Source organism: Akebia trifoliata, chromosome 16 (assembly GCF_017979445.1).
Source record: "Akebia trifoliata isolate Shusen 1 chromosome 16, ASM1797944v1, whole genome shotgun sequence".
NCBI lineage: Eukaryota > Viridiplantae > Streptophyta > Magnoliopsida > Ranunculales > Lardizabalaceae > Akebia > Akebia trifoliata.
In genome coordinates this window covers 7,354,493-7,374,993 of record NC_141390.1, presented here as the reverse complement: position 1 = coordinate 7,374,993, position 20,501 = coordinate 7,354,493, and the positions used below count along the sequence as shown (strand labels likewise).

At 36.2% G+C, this 20,501-nt stretch overlaps 1 pseudogene across 1 annotated transcript; it reads left to right on the top strand.

The window, feature by feature from the left end:
• The first annotated feature begins 1,629 nt into the window (after positions 1-1,629).
• LOC147382476 (uncharacterized) lies at positions 1,630-16,123 on the top strand (annotated as a pseudogene). Its single transcript, XR_015173236.1, has 8 exons — positions 1,630-1,671; positions 2,178-2,287; positions 2,396-2,578; positions 4,189-4,392; positions 6,678-6,904; positions 7,007-7,176; positions 15,528-15,600; positions 16,026-16,123. The product of XR_015173236.1 is annotated as an uncharacterized LOC147382476 (transcript).
• Positions 16,124-20,501: the final 4,378 nt, after the last annotated feature.

Genomic DNA, 20,501 nt, shown 5'->3' with positions numbered 1-20,501 from the left:
CCTTATTGATCTGGTGCCAGCTACAAATATCAAAAAGCTAATTATATATATATACTAGAAAACTTAATTCATAAAGTGGAAGGTGCTAGTTAGCTGAGTTGGAAAGTCTATGGGTGATGATAATATAGACCTGGGTTCAGTTCCTGTTATCATTGAGTTACTGATCTCATTAAAAACAGGCTTACCGATTAAAAAAATCATAAAATAACATGAACTCCAAGAAAACTAATGCCTACTACAAATTTACAACTAAAACTAATAGGGCAGTTCTAAACTTCCTAAACTTATTGGAACTTCCTTCTAGTTTGTACAACTTTTTGCATCCTTCCAAAATAGTAAACTTTGATGCCCATTAGAAGGTGCCAGCTTCCTAAGTTGGTTAGTTTCTGCGATTGTTGATACCATGACCTTGGTTCAAAACTCGCGCTTTCACCTACTATTTGCTAACCACTAACCTGCTTACTTTTCATGCACCCATAAAAAAAACAACTTGTGATGTACGTAAGCCCTCCTATCATGGACCATCTAATCAAGTTCTTGTCAAGTTATGCTGCTCGATCTCCTTTGGATTATGATGCTACTTGAATCTTTTTATTTTTTGATATTTTTTGACAAGTTTGAATTTCATTAAAAAGGAACGAGCAAGGAGTGAGGCTGATCAATAGGAAAAGAAAAGGGTAAATAAATAAGAAAGAGCAGTAGAAAAGACAACTAAGGGAAACAGCAACCCACTTCATGGGGCACATAAACAACTGAAACAAACACCCTGAGAATCCTACTTAAATTGTTCTCAAACCTCCTTAATCACCTACCTAATAAACATTATTCTCAGTTCTAAGACTTTTAAGTTGTAGAACCTGATCATTAAATATTTATCTTAGCGTATCAAAAAAGATATCTTAGCAGAGCTCCAATTTTAGTAAAGATATATGTAAAAAGTAATGATTGATAAAAAGTTTCTTAGAACATTTTTTATAATCTGCATTCACTACTAAGAGACCTTTTTCACTATATTATTTATCTGTTTTTGTGTAATTTTTTTTTGATGAGTTAAAATTTATTTAAAAAAGGGGACGAGGTGGCCTTGGATTACAAACTTATCAAACGGAATGGAACGCCTTTTAGACTTCCTCTAAATTACAAACCATGTCCCACCCCTTGTTAGCAGTCTCCAGTTTAATTCTTGAAAAATTCACAGATTTTAAGTTTGAAGAGAATAAAACACGGTTTTTACGAATTTTTATAAAACTCGGTGCAAAAAAAATGCTACTATAACTTGTTGTATGTTGCAAAGTGTAAACTTGTAACACAAGTTGACTTTGAAGCAGCCATAATTCAAAATTTTGGAGGAATCCACATTTTTATGTGAAAAATGACACTTTCATCTTTAAAAAAATAATGTCACGACCCTTTACATTTATTTGAGATTCCACTTTAATTTTCCAAATAGATGATTTGTCGCTTGAATTTGGTCTTCTTTTAAAAATCAATGGAAAATTAACCTCAATGTCCTCATCATTACCACCATCATTATTACCATTTCACCATTAACATTGCCAATTTCATCATCACCATCACTATTAACATCACTATCATATGGCCGCATTTTTGAAATGAAACGGATAATACATGCACAGGTTGCTATTTGTAGATGCATTTACTTTATCTCTTGTATTTCCGCATCTCTTAGATCCTATACTAAACTATAGAAATTTATTTTTAAGGGAATATTTTAGATGATGAATTTTCTAGCTTTCATTCAGCTTTAATAAAAAATTTTCATGGTTAAATTATTTTTTATATGATTCCTTAGGCTTCAAAATGATGATTGTGATTTTTCTTGTTTAATGGTTTATCTATCAAGTGTTGCCTGTACCAATACAATAATTGAGGCTGTATGATTCTTTTTGATTAAAAAAAGGAATTTGAACCATAGCATTTGTTTCTTTGTTTTCTCTTACTTGATTAGGGATTCTGCTTTTACTTTAATTCCACTTGCAGATTGCAATTGATTTTCCTAATTGAGATTTGTCACTTTTGAAGATACTCTTATCTGAAAATGGCAATATCGCCTTGGTATTCTTATTGACATTGTGTCATGGGCTTCAAGTTCAAGTAGCCTAAACCTCTACTTTTTTTTTTGGGGGGGGGGGGGGGGGTTTAAAAATGTATTGTAGATATACGATGTTGTGAGGTATAGACTGTACCGCATGAATAAAAAACTGAAAGATGAACTGGAGAATAGGAACACAGTTCAAGAATATATATGCCCCAAGTGTGAGAGAAGGTTTTATTCACTGAAGGCATTTTTCTTCATTTCTGCACCTTTTTTTTTTGGTTCAAACTGACATACTTTTCCTAAACCTATTGTATTGTGATATATTCACATGTTCAGATATACAGCTTGGGATGCACTGAGATTGATTTCACGAAATGATGAATATTTTCACTGTGAAAATTGCGACACTATACTTGTTGCTGAGAGTGAAAAATAGCTGCTGGAGAGATTGGAGATGGAGATGAGAATGCAAGGAGGAGGAGGCGTGAAAAGTTAAAAGATATGCTTCAAAAGATGGAGGTTTGTCACTAATAGCTATTGTTTGTTCACTGTGCAATTAGATTTCACTTGTATTGAATCCTTTGATATATTTAGTGCATGAACTTGTGGATCTTCTATTCTAAGTTACTTGGTCATTATGGTGACCGACTTAATTGCTCAGATCAATTCTTTTTTTTTTCCTCTTCTTGCAGATGTTTTATTTTTTTTGTGTTTCAGGCTTCTATGCTGTATTCCAAGCATGCCATTTGATTGGTTGGACACCTTTATATAATGGAAAATGAAAACATTTGATTCTTTTATAGAAAACCTAAAGCAGACTTGATCCTTTTTTTTTTTGCTAGGCAAGCAAGATCAGTGGTCTTTGTAATTAGTAGGTGCAGGTGGGTTTTGTACACAGTTTGTGGCATCAAAACTCACAGACTTTAACCAACTTAGAAAGTTGGAACCTGCAAAACATACTTGATCTAATCTAATAATGATGGAATCACATTAAAAACAAGTATAAAGCAAATACATAACAGTGCCTTAACTCAACTATTTGGGGTCTGCATCAGGGATCCTTTTCCTAATTTAGTGGTGTCTAAAGCCCTATCTTAGTTGAGTGTGTGCCCGCAAATATTTCTTTTCCATATTAGGAACAAGATGATTCATTACGCTGAATACATGAACCCATGTATCAGCTTTCAATTTGAGTTTTACCTCAAATGAAAAGAGAAGTTAGAATGATGAAGACAATATGGGAATCCTACATAGTCTATTTCTTGATGAGAGGTTCAGTTGGAATCCATCTGGTCCAGTAACTTTGGACACTTAATGGGGCCAGAGCTTCCTGGGTGAAGTACTGGTGGTTGTTCTGTGTAGGGAATTTTTTTTTTGGAAGGTAATTTAGGGAAGAAATTCATTATGGAAGTAGAAACAAATCCCATTTGAATTGTTTCTCAGTTCAGCATTGATAGGCTGAACTTTACAAATCAGCATTCTTGAATTATTTGTCTTCGAATCTTACTATGAAGTGCTTCTTCAAATTTTCAAATATTACTTTCTGGAACCTTCTACCACTAAGTCCCATTCTGCTTTTGTTCCCTTTCACACTCTGGAATCTTGCTTCCTTCCTGAGCTAATTCAACATTCTATTCCCCACCCCTCACCTGCACCTGAGGTCGCCTCCCACACGGCCACACCTGCTCCTGCTTCATGCAACTGGATTTCAAACTAATTGAATACAATTATAGTTTAGTTCTTGAAAACTTGGTTAGAAATTGTAATTAGTTATTCTTCTACCCAAAATTTTCACAAGAATCACACATTGGAGTTGACCTTTCCATATAAACTTGTTTAGTTTCAAAAACTATGAGTTCTTCTAAACATTTTGATTTTTATCCATAACTAGATTAGCTCTTCAAAATCACTGTTTTCGTAAGAAAATTGCAGTTACACTGCTAATGACTATATTCTTAGGCATGCATCTTTTATTCCTTTCTCTTTTACTGAAGTGGATACGTTAGTGATAGAAGCAGCCATTCATATCTCATGCTAGTCCTCAACTTGATGTTATTTGAGAGTTTTTCCCGTCATTATATTTTTACATGGCCTTTTCTTCCTAAGGTGCAAATTGGACATAAATGCAGGTACAACTGAAGCCATTGATGGAACAACTTACCAGAGTAAAGGATTTGCCTGCTCCTGAATTTGGAAGTCTCCAAGCATGGGAAGCTCGAGGAAATGCTGCTGGCCGTGCAGCGAATGGTGATTCTAGTGCCAATGATTCCTCAAAGTATTCCCAGGGGCATGGTTATGGTGGAACATCAATGCCATTTTTGGGCAAGACAAGGGTATCTATTATTAATTTTTAGTTACCTCAGTTTTATGCTGAGTAGTTTCTTATTTCACAACATAGATTGTTTTATTGTTGATATTGATATGCTAAGCATCTGCAAGTGTCTGGGCATACTAGATTTAACACCACTTTCACACACACACATAAAAAAAGGTGCATGTCAGTGTCGTTAAAGCCTTGCATAACGAGGTCCCTGATGCTTAAGCTATCCCTAGGCAAGCACTAATCACTACACGACGGCTCAGCATGCCTAGGTGTTGAATCTCTAGGATTAAATTGTTTGCCTAGGTGTTGCATTGAATTTAATTTAGTTCTTTCTGGACACAAATATAACTCTTACACGCCTTAGTATAATTTATATTAATTGGTAGCTTGTAGAAATAGCTCCAATAGGTTATTTGCAATCAATTGCCCACATTTATTCATCTTTTGATTCCTTGGCCATCACATTTACTCTATTTTTAAGGAAGGGTTGGGGATTGTATGTGCATTCCTGAAACAATCCGCTAGAGGATCATCTTTTTCTAAGATAGACTTTACTTTAAATTTCTATTTAACAATACGTTTCTCTCGACCAAAATCTCTTATATGTTGTCCAACACATTTCCCTACCCTCCCTATAGTTCATTACAGACTGTCCAAGAAAAAAAAAACTTGTGTAGAACTTCACTCTATCAGTTTCTAAACATTGCCTTCTGTTTACATCAGTCTCATTAAGTGCCAAAGGCTTCACGTTTTCTTGGTCCTAAACATTTCCTTGAATGGATATCATACCTAGCCTCAACTCTATCCACCCTTCCTCTCCCTGGTTAAAACACATCCTACTCGCATCTTCATTGACAGAAACCACTAGCATTTGAGCTCTTCTCACCTCCAATTTTTGGATGAAGTTTTTCAATGTATTCCTCATTCTACTCATCTGTCATTTGAGCCTTGTGGAATCTAAATTTTACACCTTTTAACACATCTAGCAGCCTGTTGTGGACGACTATGAAGTTTCTTTCCCTATCTTGTAGTCTTTTTGTGAGTCCTATATTAGGTATTACCTTCACAATAAATTGTCTTAAGATTTTTACCTACTTCCATTCTTATGGAGTCAAAATTTGAATATTCATGAGGAAATTCCATCTCAATACAACAACCATGACGTTGGGGTCAGCTAAACTAATCCTGTTCCTCCATTCTGCTATGTTCAAAGCCACGTCTTCTCTTACTGAGAGCAAGTTCATATTTTCTTTCATTGTTTCCATTCATGTTCTTTTGGGTCTTTATCTCGCTCTTTTAGGACCTTCAACTTGAATACCTCTTTTACCTTGGGCTGCAATCGGCCTTTGTTGACAATTCCCAATCGATCTCAACCGACTGGCTATTAGTTTGTCGCCTATTGGAGCTGCTACATTTTTCAGAATGCATTCACTTTTAGTTTTATCTTTCTTAGTCTTTCCACACATCCATCTCGATATTGTCATCTCTACTATGCTCAATTGATTAACACAATACGATATTTTTGACTGCTCAGCATTCAACTCCATAAAGCATAGCTGGTCTCACTGTCGTCTTATAAAATTTACCTCTTAGTTTGATTAGCATGCGTCCGTCACATAGTACTCCAGAAGCGCACTTCCATCATTCAATATATCTTCAGAGTTTCTTAAGACACACTTCCAATTATGCCTTATTTTGAAACTTTATGTTTCCATCTTTGTTTTCTTTGTTTAAACTTGCCATACCAAAACAATTTAATTCATCTAATATGCATTTCTCCACATCTCAACAATATGTGAAGATTTTCAGAAATTTAAATCTTCCACAATCCATCTTAGTAGCACTTCAAGATCCCTAGCAACCAATTATTTAATTCATCCTTACTGAATCTTGTTATGGACCATTGTGGCACTCCAGTTATTTGTAATGCTTGCAGTTGTAGTCTTGTTTTTCTAGCCTCAGATTGGATCAGCACCACCATTTCTTCTATGGCAATCCTTTGATTCATGGATTAAATTATTCCTGGGTGAGGATGATGGAATTTACTCATATAGAATTTATTGTATCTTCTCTCCTTTTACTTTTTTATAAGGATGTTGATGTTAAGAGGGTATGCAGCATATGGACAAGCAAAGAAATGTTCTTTACTATTTTTTTTTTTTTCAATTGTGTATAATGATGCATCCACAATAGAAGTACCTGGAAGATGGGATTTGAGGTGATTTGTAACTTATAAATTTAATTTCCGGTGTTGACTTGTATTGTTTACAAATATTTTTGACTGACACTTGGCAGGTTGAAGTTGCTTTGTCCAGCGAAGTAAAGGGAGAAGGTGCCAAACCTGATTCTGGAACTATGGCTATGAAAGTTTTGCCTCCTTGGATGATCAAGCAAGGCATGCATCTTACAAAGGAACAACGTGGAGAGGTTAAGCAAGAGTGAAGATGGACAACAGTCCAACACCTGCAAATTTATCTGATGACAAAAAGTCAAAAGTTCCGGAGGATGAAAATAGTATGCAGGTTAGCACAAAAGAGATGAACATTGAAGTTTCTTTCTCTATTTTGTTTCGTTTCTTTATGAATAAAATCTCAGTTTGTTAGTTGTTGCTTAGCTTTTTGTAGGATGAATATGTTAAAGCTTATTATGCTGCTTTACTCGAAAGGCAACAAGAAGCGCAAGCACAAATAATGTTTCAAATGGTGTCTCTGAGGCACCTTTTGATTGTCAAATTGGCATGAAATCAAAACTTGATGATGATGATGATATTGAATGGGAGATGCTCCAACTGCAGGTACACATTGATGAATTACAATCCCTGTCTTCAGACTATTTGTTCTTTTGCCAAGATAATCTGATTTCAAGAATAATTTTGCTAGCATTAGTTTCATGCACTACTTAGATCCAACGTTATGCCCTTTGAGAAAATATAGTAGAAATTAGCGACTCTTGTTTCTGCTAGTTAGAACTAATTGTGATGGCCCACAGCCAATATTGCATTACAGAACTTAGGACTTGTTGGATTGCCAGAGGATCTTGTTTCTATTGAACCAATTCCTTCTAAAAATTAGACAAAATCATGCTAGTTGGCTTCTTCTAATTGTTTCTTTGGTTAAAATATTTCATAGAAAAAAATCTTTTGTTGTCCTTGGCTCGGATGGTTAAATTATCTATCAAATAAAAAAAAATCCTAAATACTTTTTTTTTTAATGGTAATAGGGGTTAAGGCAGACACCAACTGGAGAAAATAGATTACAACCTGGGGTATAATCTTCTCTCTATCCTCTCGAAGGATACTACAAATGCTGCAACTTATATCAATCTTAAATACTTATTTGTTTTACCTGTAACAACTGACTCGATGCTAGTTTGTGTGCACAGAGTAATTGTAAATACCATCATCATCTATTCCTTATCCCAAGTATTGGGGTTGGCAATATGAATCCACTCCACGTTTCAATTTTAATTTGAGCCATCTCCTTTTTTTTTTGATCAATAAGCGGGGTTTTGAGCAATATCTTTAGTCAAGGCATGTGTCTTTAAATCTTTTCTTACTTCCTTCTCATCCACATTATTTTCGGCCTTCCTTCCACCCTTATGTAATTCTCTTAATGGAGGAGAGTTCCCCAAGGCACGTGGCAGTCTTCAGAGGGCAAACATTCAATGCACTTACATTATTGATTAGTACAAAAGGAACCCTCATACCATTGCAATCGACCATGATATGTAGAGGCTTCGTGTGACCCTTTTTTTTGGGAGATTTGAGTTAGAGAAGGAGAGAATATTTTCGACATCAGTTGCCCTTACTATGTTTGCCAATTGGTTTGGAGAAGTGTCGAGAGAAACTTTGGTAGTATTTAGTGCTTTAAGCACTGCTTCCCTGTGAGTAATAGAGGCCATGAGTAAGCCTCAAACTGAAATGTTGGCACTAGACTTCTTCAATTGCTTGTTCATTGCATCATCTTCAATAGTTACCTTGACTGGGTTCGATTTTTCTCTCCCAGTCAAAGCTGTAGGATTATCGACACTGAGTTCAAGTGGTTTGCAAACTCTTCCTCCTCGAGTCATGTCTCTAACTTCATCACAAGAGAGGGAGAAAGGTTCACTCTTCGGTCAATGGATAAGGGTCTTCATCTTTTAAGGAGAAGGGTTCTTTCGAATTCATTTGGGTTAGTAGGTAACTGGTGAAGGGCCAAATCGTCATAACTGGGTGAAGACAAGCAATAGGTTTCGTTCAAGGATAAGTCGGATGACTCATTGTTGGTGGTGAAAATTTCATCAGTGAATGTGATCTTGACAAGGGGGTAGCTGGGTGATTTGAAGTTGATGGGGTGGATAAGGAGGACTGGGTCAAATGGGAGTTGGGCATTGGACACAATGTTTGTTGTAACATTTGGATGTGCGGGGGCAGGGATAATGACTTTCTTTGCATCAATAATGTTTTGAATGGCATTACAAAGGTTGATGTATCTAGTAGTGGAATTTCCAGGGTTTTGAAGGAATTCACAGAATTGGTTAGAGTTGTGTGAAGTTGGAAGAACGTTTAGCAAAGATTGGGGTGAAAAACCCTTTTTTCAATAATTTTTGAAAAGCAACATTGAGGCTCGTTCCTAGGTTAGACAATTGTTGGGGGGTTCGGGGTTGGCTAGAATTGGCTTGATTGGAGGGTTAAGTAGGGGTGGCAGATGTGTTAGCTACGTAAACATGGTTGGTACTATTAGGCTTGGGGTTGGTGAAGGGTTTTTGAAGAGTTGGTGAGAATTCCCGAAGCAAAAACATCCTCAAGCTGACTTCTTGTTTGCAGCAAGGACTCGAACATGGGTAGGTACTGGGCTACAAGGTGTTGGTGGACTCATGAGTGAGATTTTTAAGAATGATAGCCATTTGTTCTTTCTCTGAGGGCCTATCCCACATCTGTGCAGCCTTAGTTCTCCAATGATTGATGAAGTCAGTGAAATTTTTGCCGTTCTTCTGCTTCGTTGCTTCTAAATCCCTTTGAGACATTTTGATCTCAGTGCTATACATATATTGGTTCCAAAACAATTTTGACATCTTTTCCCATGTTCCGATTATAGATGGGTCTTGAGACATTAGCCACCTTAGTGCTGGCCCAAATAAAATACGTTGGAATAGCAATGCCATTTATTAATCATTGAGGCCCAAGAGACGATGTTACTGATATAGACTTTTAGGTGTGTCATTCCACTACCCACACCACTTAACTTTTCCATTTCTGACATCACAAACTTCTCGGACTAATGGACCTTGGGCATGAGATTCATTGCTTCAATGTCTACTGCAACCTCATCGACTCCCTTCATGTTCTTTAGGGTTTTACCAATTATGCCATCCTATTTGCTCGTTAGGGTTTCTCAGTGTCTAGTTCCTCTTCGTCATTAAATCCATAGGTCTCTTGAGGATGAGTGAGTTTAGTCACGCTTTCATATCTTTCATCTCGATAGCAAACGATGCTGGGATCTTATGTATCTCTGAGTTTAGACTTTGTAGCCATTTCTAATTGTGTGGTTGATGTTGGTATCCGTTCCAAACGATCAGACTTACGATTTCAACTAGGTGGTGGATGCATAAGCTTAGGAGTAATGTTATCCCTGGAATCCCATCAAAGGTGGATTACTAGTTGTAGCATTTAATGGGCAATTGTCGAAATATATTTCGTGAAAAAGGGCTAAGTCTCCTAAATCTAAGGTTGCTTAAGGATGAAACACACCAGTCGAGCAAAAATGGGTCTTACCAATTTGATGAAAATAATTCATTGGTTAATCGAGGGACCTTGTGATTTAAAGTTTGAACCATGATTGAGGGTTGTACTGACTGATTGGCAGAATTCTATTCATGTTGCCTTATAGTGCAAACTCGTGTCTTACGGCTTGGTGAATAGTGTGGTGGCTCCAAATGTATGCCATCTCCAGTTTGTATTGTACCTCTTTTTGTTGTCGAAGATGCTTCATGTAAGTCGACTATTTATTACGAAGCTTGAATGAAAGGTTCTGAAGATCTATAGCAAGAGAACGTTGTACATTCGTTGAGCACCTTAGAAAGTAGTGTAATATGGGAACATGACCTTGTCAAAGAGTACACTTGGGCAGTGTTGTAATAACTTTTTTTTGTTTATCTCCCAAGGCATTTAATGGATCTTGATCCATGTAGGATGAAAGAAAATAAATAGAGGCACGCCTTCTCCAGCTTGTCATTGGATTTTATCTATAGGGTAATAGGGTTAAATCAAGATAAGCAGAGGAATAAAGTTTATGCTTCTTCTTTTTTATGTTAGGTTGGGTACTGTTTAATTTGTCTTTTATGCATAATAATAGTATTTAAAGTTTGTTGACAAAACTCAAAAGTGAAACAATATATTTGAACTTACTTTGGGTACAATAGTTGTAGTCAAACATGAGTAGTTATTTAAATTTTTTTTTCAAAGACAATGATGACTAAGAAAAACAAAGAATCAGTGAAATAAAATAAAATAAAATAAATGAAAGCCATGATATGATTCCATTAAAAAAATACCTTTGATGCAAATAACTTATTTGGAAGTTTGGCGCCTTGTGGTGAATAATGACCTTTGGCATGTCGCCTTCAGTGCTAACTCCTTTTGGTGAAATGGCACGGTAGCATTGTGCTTGTTGTCTTGACGCCATCGTCAATTTGGTACGCCGCCACAATACTCTTGTTGTGCTGATGCCTTAATTAAATTTCACCATGGTATGTCTCCTTCGGCAATACCTTTGTTGTTCCGACGCCTTGGTTAAATTTGATCATGGAACGTCGTCTTCACGTAAAACGTAATAAAACAATGGAGGACTACGTCGCCTTCAATAATTATCCAATTTTTATGATGTCATAGTGAATGATGCCTTTGAGTGGATGACGCCTTGGCTTAAACTTGAATGTGGCATACCGTCCTTTATGATATTCTTACAATAACGACATTGTGCAAGTAATAACCCATTCCTTGGGTAAAACTCGAGCATGGCATTGTCGCCTTGAATATTAATTTATTTTTAATACTTCCGTACGGGTTCTCATGTTCCAATGCATGGTTGCTATCGACTACCCTCCCCAGTGGAGTCACCAAATGCCGATGCCTAGTTTTTATTATGTACATGGAGGATAAGGTCTTTGCGCATGTTACGTGCCTGGTGGTATTTAAGGTAGTCCCACCACTGCCTAAACCACATTCTATGGCCGTTCGGTGTTGGTATGACATCGGTTTTGATTGTCCCCGTATGGTCTTGGCCTAGGGCTCCTCAAGCGAGTGATACCTTGACTAGAATTTGAATGTTTTGTGCCACCTTCGGCAACGTAGTCATAGCGTTTTGTAAATATTAAGAAGGATGAGAGAGAGAGGAAGCACAATACACAAGGTTTGTTCACGGGGTTTGTCCAAAGTTTGAACTACGTTCCTGGGCTCCGGAGAGCCATTCACTAGTCTTGAGGTTATTACAATGTTACAATATTACGTGAAAAAGGGAGAAAGCCCCCTTAAGAGAGAAGTAAAGCCAGAGATAGAGAGAATGAGGCCCGGTAAGAAAGCCAAGTGGGAGAGCTAGGTGAGAGACAAGTGGTGAGATCAAAAAGCCCACTCTCAAATGTGACCATCTTGTCTTATTTATAGGATCAAATGATGGTGAAATGACTTGATTGCCCTTCTCCCGTTGACTGTGTTTTTTTCACCTCACATGTGATTAGTCCATGTGACACATACATGGACCCATCTAATTGGCATCATCTGCTAATAGGATGTGGGTAGTGATGGGTCAATGATCCAACCCATATTTAGCCAGGAGTTTCTTCTCCTTTGTTTTTTTTTTCCTCCCTTCTTATTTTATTTTTCTTGGGGTTCATGTGTAAAATTGTTATAGATCAACTGATGGGGATGAGTCTCTTATTCTTCCCATAATAATGTCATTCAATTTAATCCATCGTCTCTAAATTCAAAAGAAAAAAAAAACAGCTTAAAATGGCAGGCAGGCAGCAGAACTGATAGCAGTGTGCACCTTATGCACGATACCAAGCATTGTGTAATTGCTTGCCTCTCCCATCACATTGAAGCATATCATTTGCTTGAAATCCTCTTGACGATATATATGTTCATCTCGAGTCTTATTCTTCCCATAATAATGTCATTCGATTTAATCCATAGGACCGAGATTTGATCAGATTCGGGAAGTATATAAGGGAGAGGGACTTCTTGAGAATGATTTCAGATTTTTGGAATGGTTTGAAATATAGAATCATGATCAATTTCAAAGGTTTCACAGTCTCCATATGGACCCAACCTTTGTGGACCATTGTTCTTAGTAACATTATTCAATTGTGATGAGGAGTTTAAGACATAAAACATGGGTCACAAGTACCGATCTGAATTATTGGCTAATTTAGATCAGTGACCCTTGTTTACATCACCCTCTTGATCCCAATCAATAAGGATGAGACTATATTCATAGCCATGCTTCTAAACTATTTCTTTGATTGTTGGGTTCATGTTCTGAAATTTTGATCCTCGTCACCATCTTATACATAATTCTTTGGGTCACCTCCTAAGTAATCTGATTTCTTAATGGTTTCTCAAAGTGAGTTCATTGGTTTATAGCCTAATTTACAAATATATAGGATGGGATTGTGTGTGTGCAAATTTTAGTTTTTTTTTACATGCTAAAGAAATTCAGATATAGTTGGGCGTTCCTATGCGCTCAAAATTTGGATTTTCAACAGATTCCTTAGCCCAAGAAAAGGTTTGGACTAATTTGGTGGGTTTTTATTGCCTAAATTCAGATTTTCCTTTTCACTTTAGGTAAGGTGTGAGTTGTTCGGGTGATTCTTTCTTTTGACTGATTTGGTAATTATGATCATGGACGCTCACTTGGACTGATTTGGTAATTTTCCTTGCTATTGTGAGATTTGATAATTTGCCATGCTTAAGGTAAGATTTGAACCAATTTGGTAATTTATCATGCCTAAGATAAAAATTGGATCATCTTGATGATTTATTTTCATCTAAGTACCATTTTGGTAATATATTTTGCTGTTTTCCTTTGCCTATGGTGGGGCCTAGATCGATTTGGCAATTTTTCTTGCCCACTTTGAGGCTTGACTAACTTGGTAATCTTTATGGTGAAATTTGGATTGATTTCACATTGCTTCTTGCCTATGATGGATCTCGGAGAATTTGGATAATATATTTTTGATAATCCATCTTTCTTTGGTGAAATGCTTAATCATTTTGATGAAATTTTGCCATGTCAGCCCTTGCAAGGTTGTTTTCGAAAGTTTTTTTTGTTGTCATCGGACTTTTGGAATATTCTCGAATCAATGGAATAGGTTTGACAAAATTGGATTGAGAAAATCAATGTTTACAAGGTAAAAAACCCATAAAAAATAGTTTCTATAATGGGCACACCAATATTAAAGCCTATAGTGTGTTTATGCACATTTGTTTTTGACTGAAAACACCACTTTTTATGCTTTTCAGAATTGTTGTATTTTTTACAGGGTGTGTAGTATTTCTGCTTACTACACACCATAACAATGCAACAAATTAATGTGTTTTTTACAAAGGGTTCGAAGCCATAATTTTTTAATTAATCTTTGGGACCTAGTCATAAAATAATGACGATGTAATCACCCTAAAAGGGGACTCTAGACCTTAGTGTTCTCTGTTTGACCTTAGGATATTCTTGGATTGTCGTAGAGACCAACTCTTTAGTTGGGCGGGTTCAGTGCCTTACACCTTCCATAACCCGTAACTCGACCCCGTGCCCATTGTCTCTTACTCATGGACCGACTTAAATCCAATTTGAAGTCATCTTTGGTTCCTAGACCTATAACTAGGTGGCAGTTCCCCAATTCCCCAAAATTCCCAATACCATTTTAAAAAAAAGTGTCAAGGCACTTTCACTACCTTGACCTACATTGACATAGGATGCGAAAAGCAACTACTATCATTTCATCGAGTGCATGGTTGGTAGTATATCCAATCTACCCCCCTCATCCAACTGTCGCAACAAAGATATTCTTTGACGGGTGAATACCAAATCTGGATCTCATGGTGAAATCCCAACATAAGTTACATAATTTAGTCTTTATGTATCCCTAAACGATTTCTTGAAGATAAAAAAACAATGAAACACTAAAAGCTTAATCTTTGCTTGAGACAAACACCACCCCAAAATGATTCGGCAGTTAGGAGCCGAATAATCAAGAACCAATTGATCTTAATGTTGGTAGATAACACTTATTGTCTCATCAACCTAAGCAACATTCTATTCAATGGGATTTGCTTTCATTTACATCCACTGAAGAATTCAAAAAGAGAGCAATCGTAAGGCAGAAAGATATCATACCCAATATTATCCCAAAATTAAGGTTTTATTGTTTCATTGGTTTTTTTTATCGATAGTCGAATCAAAACGATAGTGGATAAGTAATGATTAATGATTTCTTGGGGTCTATCAGACCACCCAAAACTTCATGTCTTAATGATTAAATTTTTTAATTTATGTACATTATAATGATGGTGGTTCAGATGAGTCACAAAACCTTCATGTTTCACTTATTGCTCTTGTCTGTCTTTCTATGGGTCATTCTCCTTTCTTTTTTCCTTATATTCGATATAGATATAGATTTCTTAATTATAGATGGAGTTTCGAACATACATTCACTATCAATAAAGCATATGATATATCTCAGAACATTGAGCATACTCCTCATAGCTGTGACAATTCATAGAAATGGCCTAAGGCTGTTTTCTTTAGCAAAAAGGCCCATTTTTGCACTAGCCGTCCTAAATGTATGGCTATATAGTATATTCAATCTTTCAACGATTAAGGAGTATGCAATTTGATCTCCGCTAGTTCTGTCCAAAGTTGCTTTCTTCATTTGGTGGCCTCACTTGACAGAATTCTAATTTTGGACAATTTGATAAAGCGGGGCTTCGCAACTCCAAACTTTTGTTTCCTCTGTAAGAGAGATGGTGAAGTTGATAGCCACATTTTATTGCACTGCCCCTAACTCTTCCTGTATTTGGTCTTACTTCTTTTCTCTTTTTCACTTGGATTGTGTTTTCCTTGAGTTGGTTTTATCTCTGTTCCTCGGTTGTATCCATAATGTTTTCTCCAACAGAAAAGGATACCTGGGGACTTTGGAAAGAAAGGATCAAAAGGGTTTCCAGGAAGAGGAAAAAACTCCTCAGGAGGTGACTCTGGACATTTTGAGCTTATTGTTGGGGGGCCACCTCAGCCTCTAGTTTTTTCATCTTTAATCAAATTTCACACTTCTGAAAGAAAAAAAAAAAAAAGAGAAGAATAAATACTCATTGAGGATAAATACCATGGACATTTTCTAAGGACTTTGTATTTTTAGATGGGCGGCCATACTTCATTGAGATATTTCCGTTATGACATTATTAAATTGTTATCTTTATGGCATTATGATTATTTAAATTTGGACGATGCTTTCTTGGTTAGTTTTCTTGACCAACTATCCTTATATTTACCACTTCATTTCTGTATGAGATCTCTTGCTAAAATAAAATACTTTTTGAGGTGTTGCATATGTCTATTACTTGTTATATACTGGTTTAAATTAATGGCTTCACTGGTTTTTCTAATTACATTGCAGGGAATACGAGTGGAACACACAAACTGACTGATTTAAATATTCCAGCCAATCCATTTGATGAGGAAGAAGAAGATGAAATAGACTGGGAGGAAGGTTGAGATAGTATTTCAGGAGCATGCATGTAGAAACAATAACAACAACTGGTAATAAGTTGTCTGTCACCTCACTTGTGTCGCAGAAACATGCTACTCTTATTAATGGTTAAAATAATCCAGTAAGGGCTGATTGGGGGCTAGGAAGGCTGCTTTGAACCACACGACCCTATTGATTGGAGGGGTCCTCCGAGTGTTTGTGTGTGATATATTGAAGTAGTTCGAGAGACCAGATGGATCCTCCGTTGGGAGAATTGGTACAGACATCTCAACTACATGGTCCTTTATGTGAAGAAGAGGAGCAGCAGCCCAATTGTTGGGACTTTGCTTGTGCTGATGTTGTTAGTGGTCGGTGCGTGCATGATGTTGATAGCGTTCCTCTCTCCAGGGTTCATACTTCCTTACTGAAAATAGCATCCATGGATTTACTGGCTTGCCTGCACAATATATAAATTAAAATCCCGCATCTTTGGTTGGTCCTCACATCCTCGTCTCTAAATTCAAAATAAAAAAAAAATAAAGTTTAAAATGGCAGGCGGGCAGCAGAACTGATAGCCAGTGTGTACCTTATGCACGATACCGAGCATGGTGTTAACTGCTTGCCACTGCCATCGCATTGAAGCATATCATTTACTTGAAATCCTGAGGATATATATCTTCATCTCGAGTACGAATTCACAAATGTTAGGTATCACTCATTGGTTTTGCCGTTCTCAATCCATCCTATCCTCTATGATCAGGTTCAGTTTTTGAGCCAAGCAGCACAAGTGGGATGTACTTTCGACCATCCAAATCTTATTTTAGGGGTATGGGTATGGCAGGCGGCGCTCTTGACTGTTATCATGGGTGAGGGTGCAGCAAAGAATCCTGGTGTACATGTTGATGACACACCTTCACTATTAATAAGGTGTGATATATGTGGGAAAAGGAATGTGAGAAATATTGACAAGAACCTTGTGGAAGGACCAAAACCAGTTCTCATTGATCCTAACACTCGTATCGGAAGGAGACTTGCTCGTAACAAAGTCCAGAAATCGAGTGTGATGGAGACCAATAACTATCAATTGGATCATGGTTGATATCATTTCCATCATGGATTTGGGTTCCATATCTGCTCAGAGAAAGAAAAAATAAAAAATAAAAAAAATCATAGGAAAACTAATGTTGGGATGGAGGAAACATGTGATAATAAGTCAGACAGATTTATAAAAGCTTAGGCCATTTCTATTCACTAATTACAATATTCAGGAAAACTTTTTTTTTTTTTGCTAAGCAAGCAAGGGATTAGTCGTTATTAGAGGTGAAGATGAGTTAAATAGGATTTGAACCTCGGTCATGAGATCAACTCTTCAAGAAATACATAAAATTTAAAACAGCACAACAATTATTGAATCTCTATTCATTAGAGATTAGAATAATGTAATGTATTATAAATTATTTGGTTAATATTATGCTCACAAGAGTTAGAATAAGAATATAGGCACATGTTGGCATCTTACATAGTCTGCCTATTCCAAACGTATGTACATGATAATTAAGGCATTTTCCAATTGTTACCCAATTTAATTATCAAGCTTAGATTTATTTTCTACATCATTTGTCTACTAGTGAGATTCATACTTCTTTGTAATATGTGGAAATGAATGCACACCCTATGAAGAAAACTAAGCAAAGCAAACAAACTGTTGGCAGCAGTGTCTGGAAACAAGTCTCTACAATCTCTCCTTAAAAAAAGGGGTTGCCTTATATACTGCTTTCTTGGACCTTGAGGGAAACGAGTTTGTCTGGGACTTGGGTTTTAGGAGGGATAAGATTTTATGACTCAGCTTGATCATGTCTATTGGGAGACCACAAAAGATGATGGGAGGGAGCGGATTCATACTTAAGGATCTTAAATTCTCTGTTAGTTCGTTTGCCTCATGTATGTCCACTCCTACCTGATCCTCTTTGCGTTTCTCTTTCCAAGTTCATTTGGTTTTCAAAGGCTCCCTCAAACGTGCGTTTCTTCACTTAGCTTGCGATTTGATAAATTACCCACTTTTGATCATTTAATCAATCGTGGTTTTATGACTCCAAACTTCTGCTATCTTTGTAATTCCAATGGTGGGAGCGTGGACCACATTGTGATGCATTGCCAACTTTCTTATTTCATCTGGTTACATTTCTTTGGGGTTTTTAAAGTTTTTTAGGTCCTCCCTAATTTGTTGCTATCTTTATTCCAAAGTCGGAATCTTTCCATGATTGTGGGGAGAAAGAAAATTCTTTGAAGATTTCTTCCTTTCTCTACTATTGAGGGATTATGATTAGAAAGGAATAGGAGAATTTTTAAGGGGGTGGTCCCTTCTTTTTAGGATATGATTTTGAGTGTCGTAAGGCTATTATATTTTGGTGCAAGTTATGTCTGGAGTTTAAAGGTGTATTCTGTGAGGACCATGGTTTCTAAACTTGTCCGAGACCGAGACGTATCGCCCGAGTTAACTCGGTATCAAAGCTAAATGAGACCAACTCACAAAGTCATTTTTTGACCGAGATTTGTGAGTCACGGTGCAATTTATTGATTTGCCTCACGAGACGTCTCAAATGTATCGGAAAACTCGTCCGAGACGACTCGGTATCGAAGTTGAATGAGACAAGACGAAATACCGAGTTTAAAAACCATGGTGAGGACTTCATCCTTAAATGAGAATCTTTATGTAAAAATTAGCTCTTTTTGTTTTCTTTTGGTTGGTCATCTTAACCGTCTGCTTTTTCTCTTTTCTTTTTAATAAAATTTATACTCATAATAAATAAATAAATAATTCAATGACAACAAATAACATATTGAATATTTTTCAATGACATCCATCTCCTATACTCAACTTTGGATTTCTAATAACAACCTTCTAATCAAAGTAGGATTCAAAATACCCTTAAAAAAGCAAAAACAGAACTAAAGTTGAGTTTTGACCCATGAAATGACCTTTTTGGGCCTTGAAGATATGTTAATCGGTGTATCGCTCGTCGAACAAATCGGTCAATATATAATAAAGGTTGTTTTGAAGATAAAATAAAAAATAATGACTGTTTGAAGTTCTTCGCTCTCTTTTTTTTTCGACAAATTCATTATGTCTAGAAAAATATCAAAAAGAAAGTTGGGAAAGTGGTGATGCAAAAATAATTCCGTGGTTTGATTGATTGCACCTAGGAAAATGCCTAAAAGAGACTTTTTAGCCTAATTTCAAACCTTGGAAGAATTGATTCAACTTGATTGGATTTTGAGGTGACTCATCCCCAAAACTTGGTTGAACCAACTCGTCGAGTCAACTAAGTGTCATCAAGTCAAATCATCAACTTGATTGAGTCTACTAAAAATTACATCGACTTCATATAGAACTCAACCAAGTCACTTAGCTATATATAATTTGTTTAAGTGAAGAACAAGAAATTCATATTTTATTTTTCTTAATTTTTTTCTTCATATTTATAGATTTAATATATTTTATTTGACTCCTCCAAGTCGAGTAATGCACGTCCAAGTCCTTTTTTTTTTTTTTTTTTTCTTTTTTCTTTCAGGGTTTGGGAAAATAATTTTCCCTCCAAGATGGAAAATTTTTTTTTGACTAAAGATTGCATTTTCCAGGAAAAATCATTTTCGCACCCATAAAGTCCCTTGTGCCCTACTCCTCAGCAAGGTCAATAACAAACAAGATCCTACAAGTACAAGAGAAAAACAAGATTTTTAATGTCCTTAAAAGCTGAATTTCTTTAAGGCCAAGTACAAGGTTAGGCATGTCTGACTTGACTGACTTGGCCAGGCATAACTTGCATCCAAACACCAACATGGTTGTACAAGGCATAGGGTTCATGTCCCACATGAAACATAAGTCCAACCATGGTTCCAAGTTTCATTCCCTTTTTAAAATTATTTTCGCAAAACTTTGTGATTTCTATTGAGATGATAATGAAACATTGAATATTTCAAAATATTTTAAATCGTAGATGCTAGTTAGCTTAGTTGGTAAAATCTTTGCGTGATGATACCAAAGACTTGGGTTCAAATCCTGTCGGCACTGAGTTACTAATCTCATTAAAAATATACCAATAAAAATTGAATCTCTCGGTTAAAATCATTTTGATTTTGATTTTTCTCCTACTTGAAATATTCCTTGAGACGATATTTTAAATGAAGATGTCTATACCATTTTGCACATTACATCTATTTGAGAGTTCAAAGAAGTCTCAGAAACTTTAGTATTTCACATTCTAGCTTTTTTAAAATAATGGAGAAATCTAAACATTGTCTCATTGGAACCTGCCTTAATATATGGTAAAATGATTTAAGATTATCACAGAAATTTTAGAGGAATCAAATTCGATGAACTCCAAAATAATGTCCATTCAATCA